At 36.2% G+C, this 21509-nt stretch overlaps 1 pseudogene; it reads right to left on the bottom strand.

Moving 5' to 3' along the window:
• Nucleotides 1–10495: 10495 nt before the first annotated feature.
• LOC133229279 (securin-like) lies at nucleotides 10496–11910 on the bottom strand (annotated as a pseudogene).
• Between the last annotated feature and the right edge of the window lie 9599 nt (nucleotides 11911–21509).

The following is a 21509-nucleotide window of genomic DNA, read 5'->3' as shown; positions in this document are numbered from 1 at the left end:
TGTTACACTGATCTAAATCTTTCTCTTCAGCAGAACCACACTGCCTTGATTCCTCTAGACATAGAATAAGCCTTCATGTTTAGAAGAATGTTTCTTCTCACTTTATTTTCTTTTATTGTCTTTAAAAAAAATCTATCTTAAGGAATTTCCACAAAATTTAAAAAATAAATTTGTCTACATTTAGATCATTTTTATGTAGACATAAATTTGTCTACATTGAGATCATTTTTAGTTTTATTACTGTTAAATTCTTTTCTTAATTTACAACTTCACATTCAAATAAGCAATGTATGAATCATTCAGTTTTGATAAATCCTTACCAGCTTGTTGATTTTCCTTAAAAGCTTGTTGATTTTCTGGTTGGAACTTTTGGTGGTGAGCACACTATAGTGCAGGAGAATAGTATAGCAAGGAGAGATAAGAAAGCCTTCTTAAGTGAACAATGCAAAGAAATAGAGAAAAACAATAGAATGGGAAAGACTAAAAATCTCTTCAAAAAAATTAAAGAGAGATACCAAGGGAATATTTCATGCAAAGATGGTCATAATAAAGGGCAGAAATGATATGGATCTAACAGAAACATAAGACATTAAGAAGAGGTGGCAAAAATATAGAGAAGAACTGTACAAAAAAAGTCTTAATGACATGGATAACCACGATGGTGTAATTATTTATCTAGAGCCAGACATTCTGGAGTGTGAAGTCAAGTGGGCCTTAAGAAGCATTACTATGAGCAAAGCTAGTGGAAGTGATGGAATTCCAGCTGAGCTATTTCAAATCTTAAAAGATGATGCTGTTAAAGTGCTGCTGTCAATATTCCAGCAAATTTGGAAAACTTAGCAGTGGCCACAGGACTGGAAAAGGTCAGTTTTCATTCCAGTCCAAAATAGGGAAATGCCAAAGAATGTAAAAACTACTGCACAGTTGCTCTTATTTTGTATGCTAGCAAGGTAATGCTTAAAATCCTCCAAACTAGGCTTCAATAGTATGTGTAATGAGAACTTCCAGATGTACGAACTGAATCTAGAAAAGAAAGAGGAACCAGAGATCAAATTGTGAAAATCTGTTGATCATAGAAAAAGTGAAGGAATTCCAGAAAAACATCTACTTCTGCTTCATTGACCACACTAAATCATTTGACTATATACATTACAATAAACTATGGAAAATTCTTGAAGATATGGAAATACCAGACCATCTTACCTGCCCTTCTGAGAAACCTGCATGCAGATAAAGGAGCAAAAGTTAGAACAGGTCATGAAACAACTGACACCAATTGGGAAAGGACTATGTCAAGGCTGAATACTGTCACCCTGCTTATTTAACTTATATGCAGAGTGCATCATGCAAAATGCCAAGCTGAATGAAGCTCAAGTTGGAATCAAGATGCCAGGAGAAACATGAATAACCTCAGATATGCAGATGACACCACTCTACTGGCAGAAAGGGAAGAGGAACTAAAGAGCCTCTAGATGAAGGTGAAAGAGGAGACTGAAAAATCTGGCTTAAAACTCAACATTCAAAAAACGAAGATCATGGCATTTGGTCCTATTATGTCATGGCAAATAGATGGAGAAAAAATGGAAACAGTGATAGATTTTATTTACTTAGGCTCTAAAATCACAGTGGATAGTGACTGCAGACATGAAATCAAAAGACACTTGCTCTTTGGAAGGAAAGCTATGACAAACACAGACAGCATATTAAAAAGCAGAAACATCACTTTGCCCACAAATATCTGTATAGTCAAAGCTATAGTTTTGCTAGTATTCATGTATAGATGTGAGAACTTGACAATAAAGGAGGCTTAGCGCCCAAAAATATATGCTTTCTAACTGTGGTGCAAATAGTTGAGCAACTGAATAACAACATCAACACACTATAACGTAGAAAGTCAAAATATAATGCTGTACAAATAAAACATACAGAGTTATAAATGAAGACTGCTGTTTGTCAGTCGCTAAGTCCTGGTTCACTCTTTGTGACCCCATAGATTGCAGCTTGCCAGCCTTCTCTGTCCACCACTATCTACTAGAGTTTGCTCAAATTCATGTCAATTGAGTCGTGATGCTATCTAACCACCTCATCCTCTGCTGCCCTCCTTTTGCCTTTAATCTTTCCCAGCATCAGGATCATTTCCAATGAGTTGTCTTTTCCCATAGATGGCAAAAGTTTAGAGCTTTGGCTTCAGCATCAGTCCTTTCAATAAATATTCAAGGCTGATTTCCTTTAAGATTGACTGGTTTGATCTGCTTGCTGTCGAAGGGACTCTCAAGAGTCTTCCCCAGCACCACAGTTCGAAAACATCAGTTCTTTGGTGGTCAGCCTTCTTTATGGTCCAACTCTCACATCCATACATGAATACTGGAAAAGCTATAGCTTTGACTAAACAGGCCATTGTTGGCAAAGTGAAGTCTCTGCTTTTTAATATGCTGTCTAGGTTTATCATAATTTTCCTTCCAAGAAAGTAGCATCTTTTAATTTCATAGCTGCGGTCTCTATCCTCAGAGATTTTGGAGCCCAAGAAAATAAAATCTGTCACTGTTTCCTCTTCTATTTGCCATGAAGTGATGGGACTGGATGCCATGATCTTTGTTTTTTTGAATGTTGTGTTTTAAGCCAGCTTTTTCCCTCTCCTCTTTCATCAAGAGGCTCTTTAGTTCCTCTTCTTTTTCTGCCATTAGAGTGGTATCATCTGCATATCTGAGTGTGTTGATATTTCTCCTGGCAATTTTGATTCCAGCTTGAGCTTCATCAAACCTGCCATTTTGCTTGATGTACTCTGCATATGAGTTAAATATAGTGAGAATATACAGCCTTGCCATACTCCTTTCCCAATTTTGAACAAGTCTGTTGTTCCACATCCACTTCTAATTGTTGTTTTTTGACCTGTATATAGGTTTCTCAGGAGACAGGTAGGTGGTCTGGTACTCACTTTTCTTAATAATTTTTCATTTTTTTTGTGATTCACACAGTCAAAGACTTTCCCATATTCAGTGAAGCAGAAATATAAATTTTTCTGGAATTCCCTTGCTTTGTCTATGATCCAATCTATGTTGGCAGTGATCTCTGGTTCCTCAACCTTTTCTAAATCCTGCTTTTACCTCTGGAAGTTTCCATTTCATGCACTGTTGAAACCTAGCTTGAAGGATTTTGAGAATAACCTTTCTAAAATGTGAAATGAGCACAATTGTACAGTAGTTTGAACATTCTTTGGCATCGCCCTTCTTTGGGACTGGAATGAAAACTGACCCTTTCCTATCTTGTGGCCCTTCCTGAGTTTTCCAAATTTGCTGACATATTGAGTGAAGCACTATCACAGCATTATCTTTTAGTATTTTTAGTAGCTCAGCTCTAATTCTATCACCTCCACTTCCTTTATTTGTAGTAATGCTTCCTAAGGCCCACTTGACTTTACACACCAGGTTTTCTGGCTCTAGGAGAGTGACTACACCATCGTACTTGAGTCATTAAGAATTTTTTTGTATAGTTTTTCTATGTATTGTTGCCAACATTTCTTAATCTCTTCTGCTTAGGTCCTTAAAATTTTTATCCTTTATTATTCACAACCTTTTATTGAAATGTTCTCTTAATCTCTCCAATCTTCTTGAAGAGATCTCTAGTCTTTCCCATTCTATTTTTTCCCTCTATTTTTTTGATCTATTCATTTAAATAGAGCTTCTCATCTTTCCTTGCTATTCTCTGAAACTCTCCATTGTGTTTCTTTCCGTTTTCCTTACTTTCCAATTCTCTTCTTTCCTCAGCTATTTGAAAGACTCCTCAGACAACCACTTTGACTTCTTACATTCATTTTCCTTTGGGATGGTTTTGATCACTGCCTTCTGTACAGTGTTGCTAACTTCCATCCATAGTTCTTCAGGCACTCTGGCTACCAGATATAGTTCCTTGAATCTATTTGTCACCTCCTTCCATCCATAGTTCTTCAGGCACTCTGGCTACCAGATATAGTTCCTTGAATCTATTTGTCACCTCCACTGAATAATCATTTATTTAGATTATATTTGAATTTAGATTATATGTGAATGGCCTAGTGGTTTTCCCTTCTTTCTTTCAATTTAAAACTGAATTTTGCAATAAGGAGCTCATGATATGAGCTATAGTCAGCTCCAGGTCTTATTTTTGCTGACTATATAGAGCTTTCCATCATCATCTGCAAAGAATATAATCAATCTGATTTTGGTATTGACCATTTGATGATGTCCATGTGTAGAGTAGTCTTTTGTTTGCTGTAAGAGGTTGTTTGCTATAACCAGTATTTTCTCTTGACAAAACTATGTTAGCATTTACTCTGCTTCATAACCAAACTTACCTGTTACTCCAGGTATCTCTTGTCTTCCTATTTTTGTATTCCAATCTCCTATGAGGAAAAGGATATCTTGTTTTGGTGTTAGTTCTAGAAAGTCTTGCAGGTCTTCATAGAACCAGCCAACTTCAACTTTTTCAGTATCAGTTGTTGGGGCTCAGACTTGGATTTCTGTGATGTTGAATGGTTTGCCTTGAATATGAACCAAGCTCATTCTGCTGTTTTTGAGCTTGCCCCCAAGTACTGAATTTTAGACTCTTTTGTTGACTATGAGGGCTACTCCATTTCTTCTAAGGGATTCTTCCCTACACTAGTAGATATAATGATCATTTGAATTAAATTTTCTCATTCCCTTCCTTTTTAGGTCACTGATTCCTGAGATATTGACATTCACTCTTGCCATCTCCTGCTTCACCACTTCCAATTTACTCTGATTCATGGACCTAACATTCCAGGCTTGCAATATTGTTCTTATAGCATTGGACTTTACTTTCATCACCAGACACATCCACGACTGAGCTTCATTTCCACATTGGTACAGTTGCTTCATTCTTTCTGGAGGTATTAGTAATTGCCCTCTGCTCTTCCCCAGTAGCATATTAGACACCTTCCAATGTGAGGTGCTCACTTTCTAGTGTCATACCTTTTACCCTTTCATAATTTTCATGGGATTCTCATGGCTAGAATAGATTTATTCGCCATTTGCTCCTCCACGTAATGAAGGCACATCAATTGGAAAAAAGAAAAAAACCTCTGCAGCAACAGAGAAAAAAATCCCTATAGATCAGTTTAAGAACTGATGTCTTTACTCAGCTGTGTGTTTAAATCAATGGACATAATATGCCTTTTCTAGTATTTATGATTCCTTTGATTTTTTTCTTCAATATCTTATTATTTTCTATATATGAATTATATACAAGTGTTGTTAGATTTATCCCTCATATTTCATTATCTCTGGAACAATTTTAAATGGTTTTGGACCATTAACTTCAGTCTTCACTGGTCCATTGTAAATATATAGAAATGCAATTGATTTTTGTGTATTGATCTTGTATCTTATGACCACACTGAATTCACTTATCAGTCCTAGAACCTTTCTTGCAGATTCCTTGGAATTTTCAACATATAAATTATGTCATCTGAATATTTCTCCTTTCATCTCCATCAGTTTTCACTTTATCATAGAACAGTGTTACTGAGATAAAATGCAATGCCACAAAACTCAGCTGCTTAAGTGTACAATTGAATAATTTTAATATATCTTAGTTGTGTAAATATAATCATAATCAATCACAGAAGACATTCATCACCCTAAAAGAAAATCAGTTCTTATTAGAGATCATGCCACCCAATCCTCCGTGAACCTCTAATATACTTTTATATCTCCGTAGCTTTGTATTTTAGAAATTTTATATGAATGGAATTGTTCAAGATATGGTCTTTTATGACTGACTTTATTTAATTAGCATAATTTTTCAAGGTTTGCATATTTTAAAGTAGGTAACTATTCATTCTTTTATAATTGATAATTATGTGGCTATCCTGTTATAATTATTCCTTCACTAGATGTTAAACATCTGAATATATCCACATTTTTGCTATTATGAATAATGCTGCTATGAACAATTGTATACATGGATTTCTATATGCCTATATTTTAAGTCTTGTATGTATACCTAGAAATGGGACCCTTGAGTCATTTGATAATTCTGTATCAATACTTTATGAAGTTTACAGACGTTTTTTACAAAGTGCTGATAGTATTTTACATTCTCACCAGAAGTGTAAGAGATTTCTTATTTTTCCACATATACACCAACACTAGTTATTTTTTCATTCTGATTATGTTAGTTTGTGTGAAGTGGAATCACATTGTGGATTTTATTAGCATTTCCTTCATAGATAATTATCTTCTGTAGCTTTTCATGAGTATATTGTCTTTTTATTGTTTTTACAAGTCAAATGAGATGCAATTGACATTTTATTGTATACATTTGTTATTTTTTATAAAACTTAATTGAGTATAATTGACATATTACATTATGTACGTTTAAGGTGTACATTGTAATGATTTAATGCATGTATATATTGCTTATTATTTACCACAATAAGGTCAGTTAATACATCTTACATCTCACAAATTATCATTTTTTTTCTTTATTGTTGGTGTAGTGAGAACCTTTGCAATCTAGTTTCATAAGAATATTCAAGTGTACAATACAAGACTGTGAACTATAGTCGCCATTCTATACATTCAATCCCTGAATTTTCTTATCACTAGAAGTTTGTACCCTTTGACAAATATATCCTTATTATCCCCAATTCCCCAGTCGCAACCCTAGTAAACAATATATAATCTCTGCCTTTATGGATTCTACATATACATGAAATCATATATTATTTGTCTTTCTCTGTTTCATTTCACTTAGCATAGTGACCACAGTGTTCTCTTTTCTTTTGAGTTATAACATTCCGTTGTGTGTGTGTGTGTATAGCATTTTTTAAACCATTTATTTGTCCATGCATGCTTAAGTGTTTTTTTCCATACCTTAGCTATCATAACTAATACTTCAGTGAACATGAGGGTGCACATCTCACTTCAAGATAGTGAATTCATTTCCTTTGTATTTATAAACAGATGTGGAAATACTGCTAATTCAATTTTTAGTTTTTTGAGGAAACTCCATGCCATTTTCCATAGAGGCCAGACTAATTTATATTCTCACAAAAAATGCAAAAGGGCTCAGTTTGCCCCACATCCCTGCCACTACTTGTTAGCTCTTATCTTTTTGATAATAACTGATCTAACAGGTTTGAGGAGATATTGTGATTTGGGATCACTTCTCCCTGATGACTGGCAATGTTGAGCACATTTTCATTTACTTCCTGGTCATTTGTAGGTTTTCTTCAGGGGAGTATCATTTCAGGTCCTTTGCTCATTTTAAAAAATCAAATTATTTACTGTTTGATTTTTGAAATTGAGTTGCATGTGTTCCTCATGTACTTTTGATATTAACCCCTTATCAGTTATATTATTTGCAAATATTTTCTTTCACTTTTTTGTTGATGGTTTCCTTTGCTGTGCAGATTTTTTTTTTTTTTTTCAGTTTGATAGAGTTCCACTTATCTATTTTCGTTTGTACTGCTTTTAGTTTTGGTGTCCATTTGAAAAAAAATATATATCATTACTAAGACTGATATGAAGGAACTTTTTGCCAACATTTTTCTTTTTTCGGGAGTTTTATAGGTTCAGCTCTTACATTCAAGTTTTTCATCTAATTTAGTTAATTCTTATGTGTGGTGTTAGATAGTAGTCCAGTTTCTTTCTTTCTTTTTCTTTTTTTTTTTTTGATGTGATGGTTCAGTTTTTCCAAGATCACTTATTGAAGAGACTGTCCATTCCCCATTGTGTATTCCTGGATCCTTTGTTACAGGTTAATTGACCATATATGCATGGGTTTATTTCTGGGCTCTCTATTCTGTTCCATTGATCTATGTGTCTGTTTTTATGGCAATACCATACCATTTTTGATTACAGTGTAACTTTGTAATATACTTTGAAATCAGAGAGTATGATGCCTCCAGCTTTATTTTCTTTTTTCAAGACTAAATCTGTTATTTGCTTTGTTTGTCTCTCTCTCTCTCTTTTTTTTTTTTTGTTCCATGCAAATTTTAGGACTCTGTTCTATATTTGTGAAAATTGACATTTGAATATTGATATTAACTGCATTGAATCTGTATATTGCTTTGAGTAGTATAGACATTTAACAATATTAATTCTTCCAATCCATTAACACAGAATATATTTGCTTTGTTTGAATATATGCATTTATTTGATTCTTCTTCAATTTGTTTTATTAGTATCTAATAGATTTCAATGTTACAGAACTTTCACTTCCTTGGTTAAATGTATTTATTCCTATTTTTTATATGTGATTATAATTTAGTTTTTCTTAATTTCTCTTTCTAATATTTTGTAATTATTTCATAGGAATGCAACAGACTTTTATATATTGATTTAGTATCATGCAAATTTTGAATTCCTTTATTAGTTCTAGTAGTTTTTTTTACATTCTCCGTTTCTAATAATTTGTTCCAGTGTATTCAAGTTATTGTCTGATTTAATTTCTTTATCCCAATACAGATTAATACAGCTTCTCTTTTTTGCTATTGCCTAACAAAATTCTGTGTTAAAAGACCAGCAATACTACTACAGCATAATGTCTGATAAAATTCATTAACAAATCAATTAAAAGAATAGGGAATGAGTATGTATTTACACTGTATTTAGTAATTATATAATAGCCATTACCATGTTTTGATTTTTTCTTGTAAATTCACATTATTGTCTGGGTTCTTATGCCTTTATTCTGAAAACAATTCCTTTAGAATTTCAAGTTAGTTCTTTAAGCAAAAAATTCTCCAAATTTTGTTTATATGAGAATATTTCATTTTATAATTTCTTTATATTATAATTTGAAATAAAAATTTGCTGGATATAAAATTCTTGTTGACAATATTTCAGCATTTTGAACATGTCATACTGACAGTATAACGTATGTCATACTGTCATACTGGCTTCCATTGTTTGTGATAATTCATCATTGTTAATATTACTGGTGTTGCCATAAGGGCGATGTCATTTTCCTCTTGCTTTGACTTGTGTCTGTCATTGGCTGTCAAAACCTTTACTATGGTAACCCTGATGTGGATATTTTTGTATTTGTACTATTTGCATTTTATTGGTAGGTTAATGTTTTCCATTAAATTTTGGAATATTAATTTCTTATTTCTTCAATATATTTATTTTATTCTGTTAATCCTATTGCATATATAGTGATGTTGTTAGTGATATAACATTTTTATCTTAGACTGTGTTCTTTTGTCTTTATTTTCTATTGAATCATTCTTAGTATTTTACAATCATTATGAATCTATTTTCAGTGAATTAGTTTTTGGTTACTGTACTTTTCAACTCTAGAAATTCAGCTTTTTTTTTAAAAATTCTTTTTTTTTTTAATTTTATTTTATTTTTAAACTTTACAATATTGTATTAGTTTTGCCAAATATCAAAATGAATCCGCCACAGGTATACCTGTGTTCCCCATCCTGAACCCTCCTCCCTCCTCCCTCCCCATACCCTCCCTCTGGATCGTCCCAGTGCACCAGCCCGAAGCAGCTATTCTTTCTTTGGTAGGACATTGTTATTATCTTTCCTTTGATGTTTTTAAAGCATAACGTCTCTTAGTTCTTTGAAGATATTTAAAACAGCTGCTTTGAAACTCTGCTTGTTCAGTAAAACAGTTGGAGCCCAAAATATTTTCTGTTTACCCCTCCCCTAATGTAAGTCACGTTTTTTTCCTTTGTATGTATGTTTTTGTTGTTTTTAAAAGTAAGATAATTTAGATAACATAGCAAATCCACATACTGTTTAACAGAGCTTCTTGTAGTTTTTATTCACTTATGACTTTACTGGACTATTAGAGTGAGATATAGTCCACCCTGATGCTAGGAAAGATTGAGGAGAAGGGGACAACAGAGGATAAGGTGGTTGGATGGCATCACTGACTCGAAGGCCATGAGTTTGAGCAAGCTCCGAGAGTTGGTGATGGACAGGGAAGCCTGGTTTGCTTCAGTCCATGGGGTTACAAAGAGGCAGACATGACTGGACGACTGAACTGAACTGATAGTCCACTCACACAAGTTGAAGTCTAATGCTACTGCACAGAAGGTATGGCCTTTAACATTTCCACAATAATTCTTGAATGACATTGGTTTTAGCAGGACACTCTCAGACTGTTTCCTTGTCTGATCTCTGTATTAATCTGTCTTTATCATATCATACCAAATTACTAGGCTCCAGTAATTGCTGGCTGAATTCACTATTGCTTCAACAAACCCTGCCTGGGGACAATTTGCTCAAACGTCTGCTCAAATTACATTCAGAGTTTTTTTTCAGAAGTTCTATGATTCATCTCTGTGATTTGCTCTGAACTTGGGGTTGGAGGTGGGGGGCTTTTCTTACCTGTGCATTTCTCTGATTCTCTCTAGTAAAACTGTTGACCTACAATTTGTAAATTATAAACTTTTTTTTATTTTTATTTTTTGGAAGTGTCTGTTAAACAAAGAGTTGATTTGTTAATATGCACGATTAATACAAACTATGAAGTGCTAAGAAATTTTAATACCTAAGTCATAGCAAGCAGGTGGCAATTCAACATCCAGGGTCAATAGAAAACTTGAGGGGGCTGCAACAGATTAGACTCCCATGGTGGAGGACACATTTTCAGAGGTGAAGTGGGTGCAGGTATAACAGCTTTTCAAGTCCCCTCTCACCACAGAGGATCAGCAGCAGCACTCCATTCAAGGAAAAGTGTGCTCTCTGGCACTCTTCAGGCAGGACGAAACTCAAAATCTAGTGGATTGAAGGGGAGGGATTTTTCTTTTTCTGGATAAGTGTTAACTGTGGTAGTCACTGAGCTTTTTGCTTAATGACCTTCCCAGTCATGTTTTTGGTAGAGAAGGTTGTGTTTCTATCTGAGTGGTTCACTAGTCTTTCTTGACTTTTCTGAGACTGACAGTTTCCAGTGCCTTTCTGGCAGCTCTGGGTAAGGTGGGTGGAGCATCAACATTTTACCAATATATGGTGTTGAAACCTAAGGTCTCCCCTCTAAAGTTTTACAGAAGGCTCAGACCCCAGCTTCACTTTGTAAATTGTAAGTAGAGTTACCAATCACTTACAGTTCACATCTTTACCATTTTTAAGAGTGCTCTTTAACCTTAATTTCCTCACATTCTGTTTCAAATAAAGTCAGGGTTTTTGCAGGTGATTTTGGAGCTATATCTATTCTTATGGCCTCCTTTTTCTCTTGTGACAAACATCAGATTACTTTCTGGAACTGGGAATAGGGACAGTAACTCACCTTTCTTGGGGTGACACTAGGCTGATGATACAGTCTCCAGTGCAGAGATCCCAACCATTTTTGGCACTAGGGATTGATTTAATGGAAGATATTTTTTCTGTATCAGGGGTTGGAGGATAATTTGGGGATGACTAAGTGCATTACATTTACTGTGCACTTTATTTCTAATCTAATGTCACTGATGATCTGACAGGAGGTACTGGCCCATGGCCTGGAGGTTGGGGACCCCTGCTCTAGTGTTCTTGATTTTTTTTCACCTTGCAAGTGAAAGTCTAACTTGCAAGTAAATTGGGCCAATGCTCAACAAGGCCCCAGTATTTTAGGCTTGTCTAGACTAGGGTTGATTCTCTGTTCTATGAGTGGGTTGCTGTGGAATTCAGTTGTTTTATTCAGTATATCAGATAATAAACATTTTATAATGTACAACTTAAGTTGTATAGTAATTTTACCCAGTGTTTAGTTTAGTTTAGGTTAGTCAAGAGTTTAGTCTCTGCCAGTAGTAAACAAACCTACTTTTCATTTAAAGAATGTTTTTCTTACCAAATATGACATACATATACTTCTAAGTCCAGTAGGATTTAATGGAGTTTCTTCTAATAGCACTGAAATAATAGGCCTAATACAAATACAGTCGTAGGACACCTTATACTGCAACCCAGACATTTTATAAGTCAAATTAATATCTATCCCATTATCAATATTGTTTATTTAGACACTTTTACAATAATATTAAGCTCTGAAATTTAATGTCTTTACTGTAAGGTCTATAGATGACTGTCTCTCATACCTAGATATATTCTACACATCTCACATAATATAAATTTTCCCATAGTTCTCTGTGTTATTTGCCTTTTTCTTAGAATTCAACTATTAAACATGCCTTATTTTTTACAGTTAAAAGATATTGTTGTTGTTCAGCCACTAATTAGTGTCCAACACTTTGTGACCCCATGAACACATGCCAGGCTTGACGTACTCCTTTCCCTATTTGGAACCAGTCTGGTGTTCCATGTCCAGTTCTAACTGTTGCTTCCTGACTGCATACAGGTTTCTCAAGAGGCAGATCAAGTGGTCTGGTTTTCCCATCTCTTTCAGAATTCTCCACAGTTTATTGTGATCCACACAGTCAAAGGCTTTGGCATAGACAATAAAGCAGAAGTAGATGATTTTCTGGAACTCTTTTCCTTTTTTGATGATCCAGCAGATGTTGGCAATTTGATCTCTGGTTCCTCTGCCTTTTTTAAAACCAGCTTGAACATCTGGAAGTTCACGGTTCACGTACTGCTGAAGCCTGGCTTGGAGAATTTTGAGCATTATTTTACTCACGTGTGAGATGAGTGCAATTGTGCGGTAGTTTGAGCATTCTTTGGCATTGCCTTTCTTTGGGATTGGAATGAAAACTGACCTTTTGCATTCCTGTGGCCACTGCTGAGTTTTCCAAATTTACTGGCATATTGAGTGCAGCATTTTCACAGCATCATCTTTCAGGATCTGAAATAGCTCAACTGGAATTCCATCACCTCCACTAGCTTTGTTCATAGTGATACTTTCTAAGGACAACTTGACTTCACATTCCAGGATGTCTGGCTCTAGGTCAGTGACAACACCACCGTGATTATCTTTGTTTTGAAGATCTTTTTTGTACAGTTCTTCTGTGTATTCTTGCCACCTCTTCTTAATATCTTCTGCTTCTGTTAGGTCCATACCATTTCTGTCCTTTATTGAGCCCATCTTTGCATGAAATAATCCCTTGGTATCTCTAATTTTCTTGAAGAGATCTCTAGTCTTTCCCATTCTGTTGTTTTCCTCTATTTCTTTCCTTGATCACTGAGGACAGCTTTCTTATCTCTCCTTTCTATTCTTTGGAACTCTGCATTCAGATGCTTATATCTTTCCTTTTCTCCTTTGCTTTTCACTTCTCTTCTTTTCACAGGTATTTGGAAGCCCTCCCCAGAGAGCCATTTTGCTTTTTTTCATTTCTTTTCCATGGGGATGGTCTTGATCCCTGTCTCCTGTACAATGTCACGATCCTCCGTCCATAGTTCCTCAGGCACTCTATCATATCTAGTCCCTTAAATCTATTTCTCACTTCCACTGTATAATCATAAGGGATTTTAGTTAGGTCATACCTGAATGGTGTAGTGGTTTCCCCACTTGCTTCAGTTTAAGTCTGAATTTGGCAAAAAGGAGTTCGTGAATTGAGCCACAGTCAGCTCCTGGTCTTGTTTTTGCTGACTGTATAGACCTTCTCCATCTTTGGCTGTAAAGAATATAATCAATCTGATTTCGGTGTTGACCATCTGGTGATGTCCATGTGTAGAGTCTTCTCTTGTGTTGTTGAAAGAGGGTGTTTTCTATGACCAGTGCGTTCCCTTGGCAAAACTCTATTAGCTTCTGCCCTGCTTCATTCTGTATTCCAAGGCTAAAGTTGCCTGTTACCCCAGGTGTTTCTTGACGTCCTACTTTTGCATTCAAGTCTTCTATAATGAAAAGCGTATCTTTTTTGGGTGTTAGTTCTAAAAGGTCTTGTAGGTCTTCATAGAACCATTCAACTTCAGCTTCTTCAGCATTACTGGTTGGGGCATAGACTTGGATTACTGTGATATTGAATGGTTTGCCTTGGAAACGAACAGAGATCATTCTGTCGTTTTTGAGATTGCATCCAAGTATTGCATTTCAGACTCTTTTGTTAACCATGAAGGCTACTCCATTTCTTCTGAGGGATTCCTGCCCACAGTAGTAGATATAATGGTCATCTGAGTTAAAGTCACCCATTCCGGTCCATTTTAGTTTGCTGATTCCTAGAATGTTGACGTTCACTCTTGCCATCTCCTGTTTGACCACTTCCAATTTGCCTTGATTCATGGACCTGACATTCCAGGTTCCTATGCAATATTATTCTTTACAGCATCGGACCTTGCTTCTATCACCAGTCACATCCACAACTGTGTATTGTTTTTGCTTTGGCTCCATCCCTTCATTCTTTCTGGAATTATTTCTCCACTGATCTCCAGGAGCATCTTGCACACCTACCGACCTGCGGAGTTGCTTTTTCAGTATCCTATCATTTTGCCTTTTCATACTGTTCATGGGGTTCTCAAGGCAAGAATACTGAAGTGGTTTGCCATTCCCTTCTCCAGGGGACCACTTGCAATCAAGGCAAATTGGAAGTGGTCAAACAAGAGATGGCAAGAGTGAATGTCGACATTCTAGGAATCAGCGAACTGAAATGGACTGGAATGGATGAATTTAACACAGATGACCATTATATCTACTACTGTGGGCAGGAATCCCTCAGAAGAAATGGAGTAGCCTTCATGGTTAACAATAGAGTCTGAAATGCAATACTTGGATGCAATCTCAAAAACGACAGAATGATCTCTGTTCGTTTCCAAGGCAAACCATTCAATATCACAGTAATCCAAGTCTATGCCCCAACCAGTAATGCTGAAGAAGCCGAAGTTGAACAGTTCTATGAACACCTACAAGACCATTTAGAACTAACACCCAAAAAAGATGTCCTTTTCATAATAGGGGACTTGAATGAAAAAGTAGGAAGTCAAGACACACCTGAAGTAACAGGCAAATTTGGCCTTGGAATACGGAATGAAGCAGGGCAAAGACTAATGGAGTTTTGCCAAGAGAACACACTAATCATAGAAAACACCCTCTTCCAACAACACAAGAGAAGACTCTATAGATGGACATCACCAGATGGTCAACATCAAAATCAGATTGATTATATTTTTGCAGCCAAGTCAGCAAAAACAAGACCAAGAGCTGACTGTGGCTCAGACCGTGAAGTCCTTATTGCAAAATTCAGACTTAAATTGAAGAAAGTAGGGAAAACCACTAGACTATTCAGGTATGACCTAAATCAAATCCTTTATGATTATACAGTGGAAGTAAGAAATAGATTTTAAGGGCCTAGATCTGATAGATAGAGTGTCTGTTGAACTATGGAATGAGGTTCGTGACATTGTACAGGAGACAGGGATCAAGATCATCCCCATGGAAAAGAAATGCAAAAAAGCAAAATGGCTGTCTGGGGAGGCCTTAAAAATAGCTGTGAAAAGAAGAGAAGCAAAAAGCAAAGGAGAACAGGAAAGATATAAACATCTGAATGCAGAGTTCCAAAGAAAAGCAAGAAGAGATAAGTAAGCCTTCTTCAGCGATCAATGCAAAGAAATAGAGGAAAACAACAGAATGGGAAAGACCAGAGATCTCTTCAGGAATATCAGAGATACCAAAGGAATATTTCATGCAAAGATGGGCTTGATAAAGGACAGAAATGGTATGGACCTAACAGAAGCAGAAGATATTAAGAACAGATGGCAAGAATACACAGAAGAACTGTACAAAAAAGATCTTCACGACCCAGATAATCATGATGGTGTGATCACTGACCTAGAGCCAGACATCCTGGGATGTGAAGTCAAGTGGGCCTTAGAAAGCATCACTACAAACAAAGCTAGTGAAGGTGATAGAATTCCAGTGGAGGTATTCCAAATCCTGAAAGATGATGCTGTGAAAGTGCTGCACTCAATATGCCAGCAAATTTGGAAAACTCAGCAGTGGCCACAGGACTGGAAAAGGTCAGTTTCCATCCCAATCCCAAAGAAAGTCAATGCCAAAGAATGCTCAAACTACCACACAATTGCACTCATCTCACACACTAGTAAAGTAATTCTCAAAATTCTCCAAGCCAGGCTTCAGCAATATGTGAACCGTGAACTTCCAGATGTTCAAGCTGGTTTTAGAAAAGGCAGAGGAACTAGAGATCAAATTGCCAATATCCACTGGATCATGGAAAAAGGAAGAGAGTTCCAGAAAAACATCTATTTCTGCTTTATTGACTATGCTAAAGCCTTTGACTATGTGGATCACAATAAACCATGGAAAATTCTAAAAGAGATGGGAATACCAGACCACCTGAAATGCCTCTTGAGAAATTTGTATGCAGTTCAGGAAGCAACAGTTAGAACTGGACATGGAACAACAGACTGATTCCAAATAGGAAAAGGAGTATGTCAAGGCTGTATATTGTTACTCTGTTTATTTAACTTATATCCAGAGTACATCATGAGAAACGCTGGACTGGAAAAACACAAGCTGGAATCCAGACTGCCAGGAGAAATATCAATAACCTCAGATATGGAGATGACACCACCCTTATGGCAGAAAGTGAAGAGGAACTCAAAAGCCTCTTGATGAAAGTGAAAGTGGAGAGTGAAAAAGTTGCCTTAAAGCTCAACATTCAGAAAACGAAGATCATAGCATCCGGTCCCATCACTGCATGGGAAATAGATGGGGAAACAGTGGAAACAGTGTCAGACTTTATTTTGGGGGGCTCCAAAATCACTGCAGATGGTGACTGCAGCCATGAAATTAAAAGACGCTTCCTCCTTGGAAGGAAAAGTTATGACCAACCTAGATAGCATATTCAAAAGCAGAGACATTACTCTGCCAACAAAGGTCCGTCTAGTCAAGGCTATGGTTTTTCCTGTGGTCATGTATGGATGTGAGAGTTGGACTGTGAAGAAAGCTGAGCGCCGAAGAATTGATGCTTTTGAACTGTGGTGTTGGAGAAGAGTCTGAGAGTCCCTTGGACTGCAAGGAGATCTAACCAGTCCATTCTGAAGGAGATCAGCCCTGGGATTTCTTTGGAAAGAATGATGCTAATGCTGAAACTCCAGTACTTTGGCCACCTCATGCGAAGAGTTGACTCATTGGAAAAGACTCTGATGCTGGGAGGGATTGGGGGCAGGAGGAGAAGGGGACGACAGAGGATGAGATGGCTGGATGGCATCACTGACTCGATGGACGTGAGTCTGAGCGAACTCCGGGAGTTGGTGATGGTCAGGGAGGCCTGGCGTGCTGTGATTCATGGGGTTGCAAAGAGTTGGACATGACTGAGTGACTGATCTAGTCTGATCTGATCTCCAGTGAACCACATTCTTGCAGATCTCTCCACCATGACCCGCCCTTCTTGGGTGGCCCCACATGGCATGGCTTAGTTTTACTGAGTTAGACAAGGCTATGGTCCATGTGATTAGATTGACTAGTTTTCTGTGATTAGGGTTTGTGTGTCTGCCCTCTGATGCCTCTTGCAACACCTACCATCTTACTTGGGTTTCTCTTTCTCTTGTTTTTTTTTTTTTTCCTAGAAGGTTGCATATCTCCAGTTCATTTAGTTGTTGTTTTCATATCTGTCATTACTGATATTTCTGCTGGCATCTTGATTCCAGCTTGTGATGCATCCAACCCAGCATTTCACATGATATATTCTGCATATAAGTTAAATGAACAGGGTGACACTATACAGCCTTGACACACTCCTTTCCCAATTTTGAAACACTCCTATTCCATGTTCAGTTCCAACGTTGTTTTTTGACATAATAATAATAGATCTTATGGGGGAAAAAAATCCCAGGAAAGTTTAAATGGGTAAATACTTTAAAGAATAAAACTTGAGCTTAGACATTTTCTGAAAGAATTAAAAAATGGAATTTCTAAGTAACATACTTAAGTATTTCAAGTATAACTAGTATATTATAATTATATTATATTATAATTTTATATTATAGTATAATTTTCTTATATTCTTATATTATAATTTTCTTTAAAGATTACAACTTTTTTGGATGGTGGTTTTCAGTTCAGATAATTATAACTGACATCAGCAAAATTCAAAACTGAGGTAAGAACAAAAGAAGAAAATGAATATAGTTGAATAACAGTGAAAAATTTTATGCATAATACATACAAGTAAGATAAATCAAAAGCAAGTTATTTCATGTTGGATGTTGGAGTAAGCATAAATTTAGCACACTGTTGACAGAAATTTTAATAAAGTTGTAGATACTTTCAGTGATAAATGGTATACTTTTTATTTGATGAGTTAATTTTAAAACTTAAACATTAATATCCCCAAATATACTGATATTTTTCTGGAATACTATATATGTAACATCTTTTATTTATTTCATATAAACATGCTCTTTGTGTCATGGGTAATATAAAAAGGACCAACAGCCTCTATAACTAAATAAATATAATGCATAATAATTAGGATTTTAATTATATATGAAAGGGATCATTGTTTAACATAGCAAACATCTTGTTTACATAAGCATTTACATTTAATTTGAGATGGAAAATGTTTAAAAAAGCATCATCTATCCAAATGTTCATTATGTCTATTAACTCTAATACTTTAGAGAGTTAGAGAATATTAAATAGAAAACACCTGCCTGAATAATGCTACTTTCAATTATCACAGTTTAATAACATTCAAGGCATACATTTTTGCATAATGATTTGAGATTATCAGAAAGTTCAACATATGCTCCAAAAACTACTTTGAGTCCAATTAAAATAATAATCCAATCATCTCCCATATGTTTATTTACTGCCTAATATGTGCTTACTGCATACACACCCTTTTTTGTTTGCAGTATAGATAAAACAGACAAATATTCCTGTTCTTGTTTGATTGCATAGTATGTATGTTTTGGATAGGGTTATATAGATAATAAACAGAAAATAAATTATGTAGCATGTTAGATATTGATTCAATTATGGCAATAAATATCAGCAAATGTGATAGGCGTATTCTGGAAGATCATTTCAAATTTTAAACAGGGTAGTCAGAAAAATCTCACTGGTAAGCAGATATGTGAAGAAAGTAAAGAGACAATTTGTAAGAATGATTGGGGAAAAGTGCTCCAGGTAAAAGGACCAGCAAGTATAAAGATTCAAGACTACAGATAATATTCTAAAGGAAAAGAAAAGCAGATATGACTGGAGATGAATGGAATGGAAGTGCTCATGTGATGATCACGGAATCAGAAAGTTAATGATATGCTACATCGTGCAGTTTAATGTAGACAATTTAAGAAAATCCTAGGATCTAAAAGAACAGAGAACTACCATTTCCTACCCACTGCCCTACTCACAAAGCCAGAGGGTCACTCTGAGAGTAGAGAGGGACTATTTCCAATACCAGTTTCAGATATATGACTCAGATTATTTTGCAAATCATTAAGGTAGGGGAAAGGGATGGTATGAGGAGGGAGGTGGGAGGGGGGTTCAGGATTGGGAACACGTGTACACCTGTGGCGGATTCATGTTGATGTATGGCAAAACCAATACAATTAAAAAAAAAAAGAACAGAGCAACGGATCTGTTCTCTTAAATTCTGACTTTTCTACAGCAGAGTTTAAAGGGACTTAAACCTGAAGGCTCTTTTAAAACAATAGATTTTAGAGGTAACCAAATAAGAAGCAGGTAGTTCCACATGGGTAAGGAGCTAAATCATAGGTCAGTTAATTTTTCAGAAATAACCAGGAAAACTGACACTAAGGAAAACCAGATCATAAAAGACCCTAAGACAGGACTCAAAAGCAACAAAGGGAAAATATTAAATTAATATTAAATTGTTTAATTAAAAATTATGTTGCCCTAAAGCAACAAAGACAAAAATATTTTTTCACACAGTGAAAAGATCATGAAAGGAATTTAAATGTAACCTTAGAGAATAGTCACCCAATTCAAAAATAAGCAGTAAAGTAAAAGAAGAGAATAGAAAAGACATGGGGAAACAGTGGAAACAGTGATTGACTTTATTTTTCTGGGCTCCAAAATCACTGCAGATGGTGATTGCAGCCATGAAATTAAAAGATGCTTACTCCTTGGAAGGAAAGTTATGACCAACCTAGACAGCATTTTAAAAAACAGAAACATTACTTTCCCAACAAAGGTCCGTCTAGTCAAGGCTATAGTTTTTCCAGTGGTCATGTATGGATGTGAGAGTTCGATTATAAAGAAAGGTAAGTGCCGAAGAATTGATGCTTTTGAACTGTGGTGTTGGAGAAGACTCTTGAGAGTCCCTTAGACTGCAAGGTGATCCAACCAGTCCATCCTAAAGGAGATCAGTCCTGGGTGTTCACTGGAAGGACTGATGTTGAAGGTGAAACCCCAATACTTTGGCCACCTGCTATGAAGAGCTGACTCATTTGAAATGACCCTGATGCTGGGAAGGATTGGGAGCAAGAGGAGAAGGGGACAGCAGAGGATGAGATGGTTGGATGGCATCACCAACTTGATGGACATGGGTTTGGGTGGACTCCGGGAGTTCGTGATGGACAGGGAGGCCTGGCGTGCTGTGGTTCATGGGGTCGCAGAGAGTCGGACACGACTGAGTGACTGAACTGAACTGAACTGAGACCTTTTTAAAAATAAATAAATAAGAGGAAGATGTAATTCTAAGGATAATAATAATGCATTCAATGTGAATGGATTAAATAATCCAGTCATAGTGCAGATGTATTCAGGTAGGAAGGGAAAAGATCCAGGTACATATTGTTAAAAGGAAACATATTTCAAATTGAAAGATACAAATATAAAATAAAAGGGTGGAAAATATATGCAAATGTATTAAGAAGGCAGCTGGAGACATATGAGAGTTTACTACTATCAGAAAAATGAGAGTTTAGTAAAAAAAAAAAAAAAAGAAAGAAAGAAAAGAAAAGATAAAACTTCCTACAATGTCCCTGTAAGTAGAATTCAGTTCTTTACATGGTCTCCTGACCAGGTTTACCAGGTTTCTGGCCTCTCCCCCAGCATCAGAGCATTCTTTCTGCCTGTGTCTTGAGACACTGAGTGCTTGCTACCCTACATCAGAGTCAGAGGGTCTGCTTTCACTCTTGGAAACAATGAGTTCTTGCCTGTTCCTGGGGGCGAGAAAGATGGCTGCCCCTTCCTTTAGGGGCTTAACATTTGGCTTCCTAGGTGTGAAGAGTCTTAGCAAGGGCACAAGGATAGCCCCCCACAGCAGCTGGTCACCTGACTCACAGCACCTCCAGGGAAGCTGCCTCCAGTCTCCTGCCTGCCTCTGACCTTATATGCCATCTGAAACGATACTGAGTGTATGAACTCCTCCTGTGCTTATGTCCCTAGCCCCAGCCATTCCAAACTCATAAAGGTAGCCCCTAGGAGCCTTTAAAAAGTTGTTAAACTTTTTGCTGATTTACTATTGCCTGCTTTCATGTAGACTACCAGGGTTAAATAATTCCTTGTTCCTCATTAGAAATGAGTTTACCTGTTGAACTTGCAAACCTAGCTCTACACTATGCTCAGGCAAAATTTTGATTTTGACAATTTTCCAATTTTTTCTCTTTGGCTTTCTTTGAAAATTTCTTTTTTTCTAGCAAATGCCAGAAGCTTCATTATTTTTGAATTATGTTGCTTCATTTTCATCT

The sequence above is a fragment of the Bos javanicus genome, chromosome 17 (assembly GCF_032452875.1).
Source record: "Bos javanicus breed banteng chromosome 17, ARS-OSU_banteng_1.0, whole genome shotgun sequence".
Classification (NCBI taxonomy): Eukaryota; Metazoa; Chordata; class Mammalia; order Artiodactyla; family Bovidae; genus Bos; species Bos javanicus.
The sequence above is the reverse complement of the archived record's forward strand: the minus strand, read 5'-3'. Positions and strand labels throughout refer to the sequence as shown.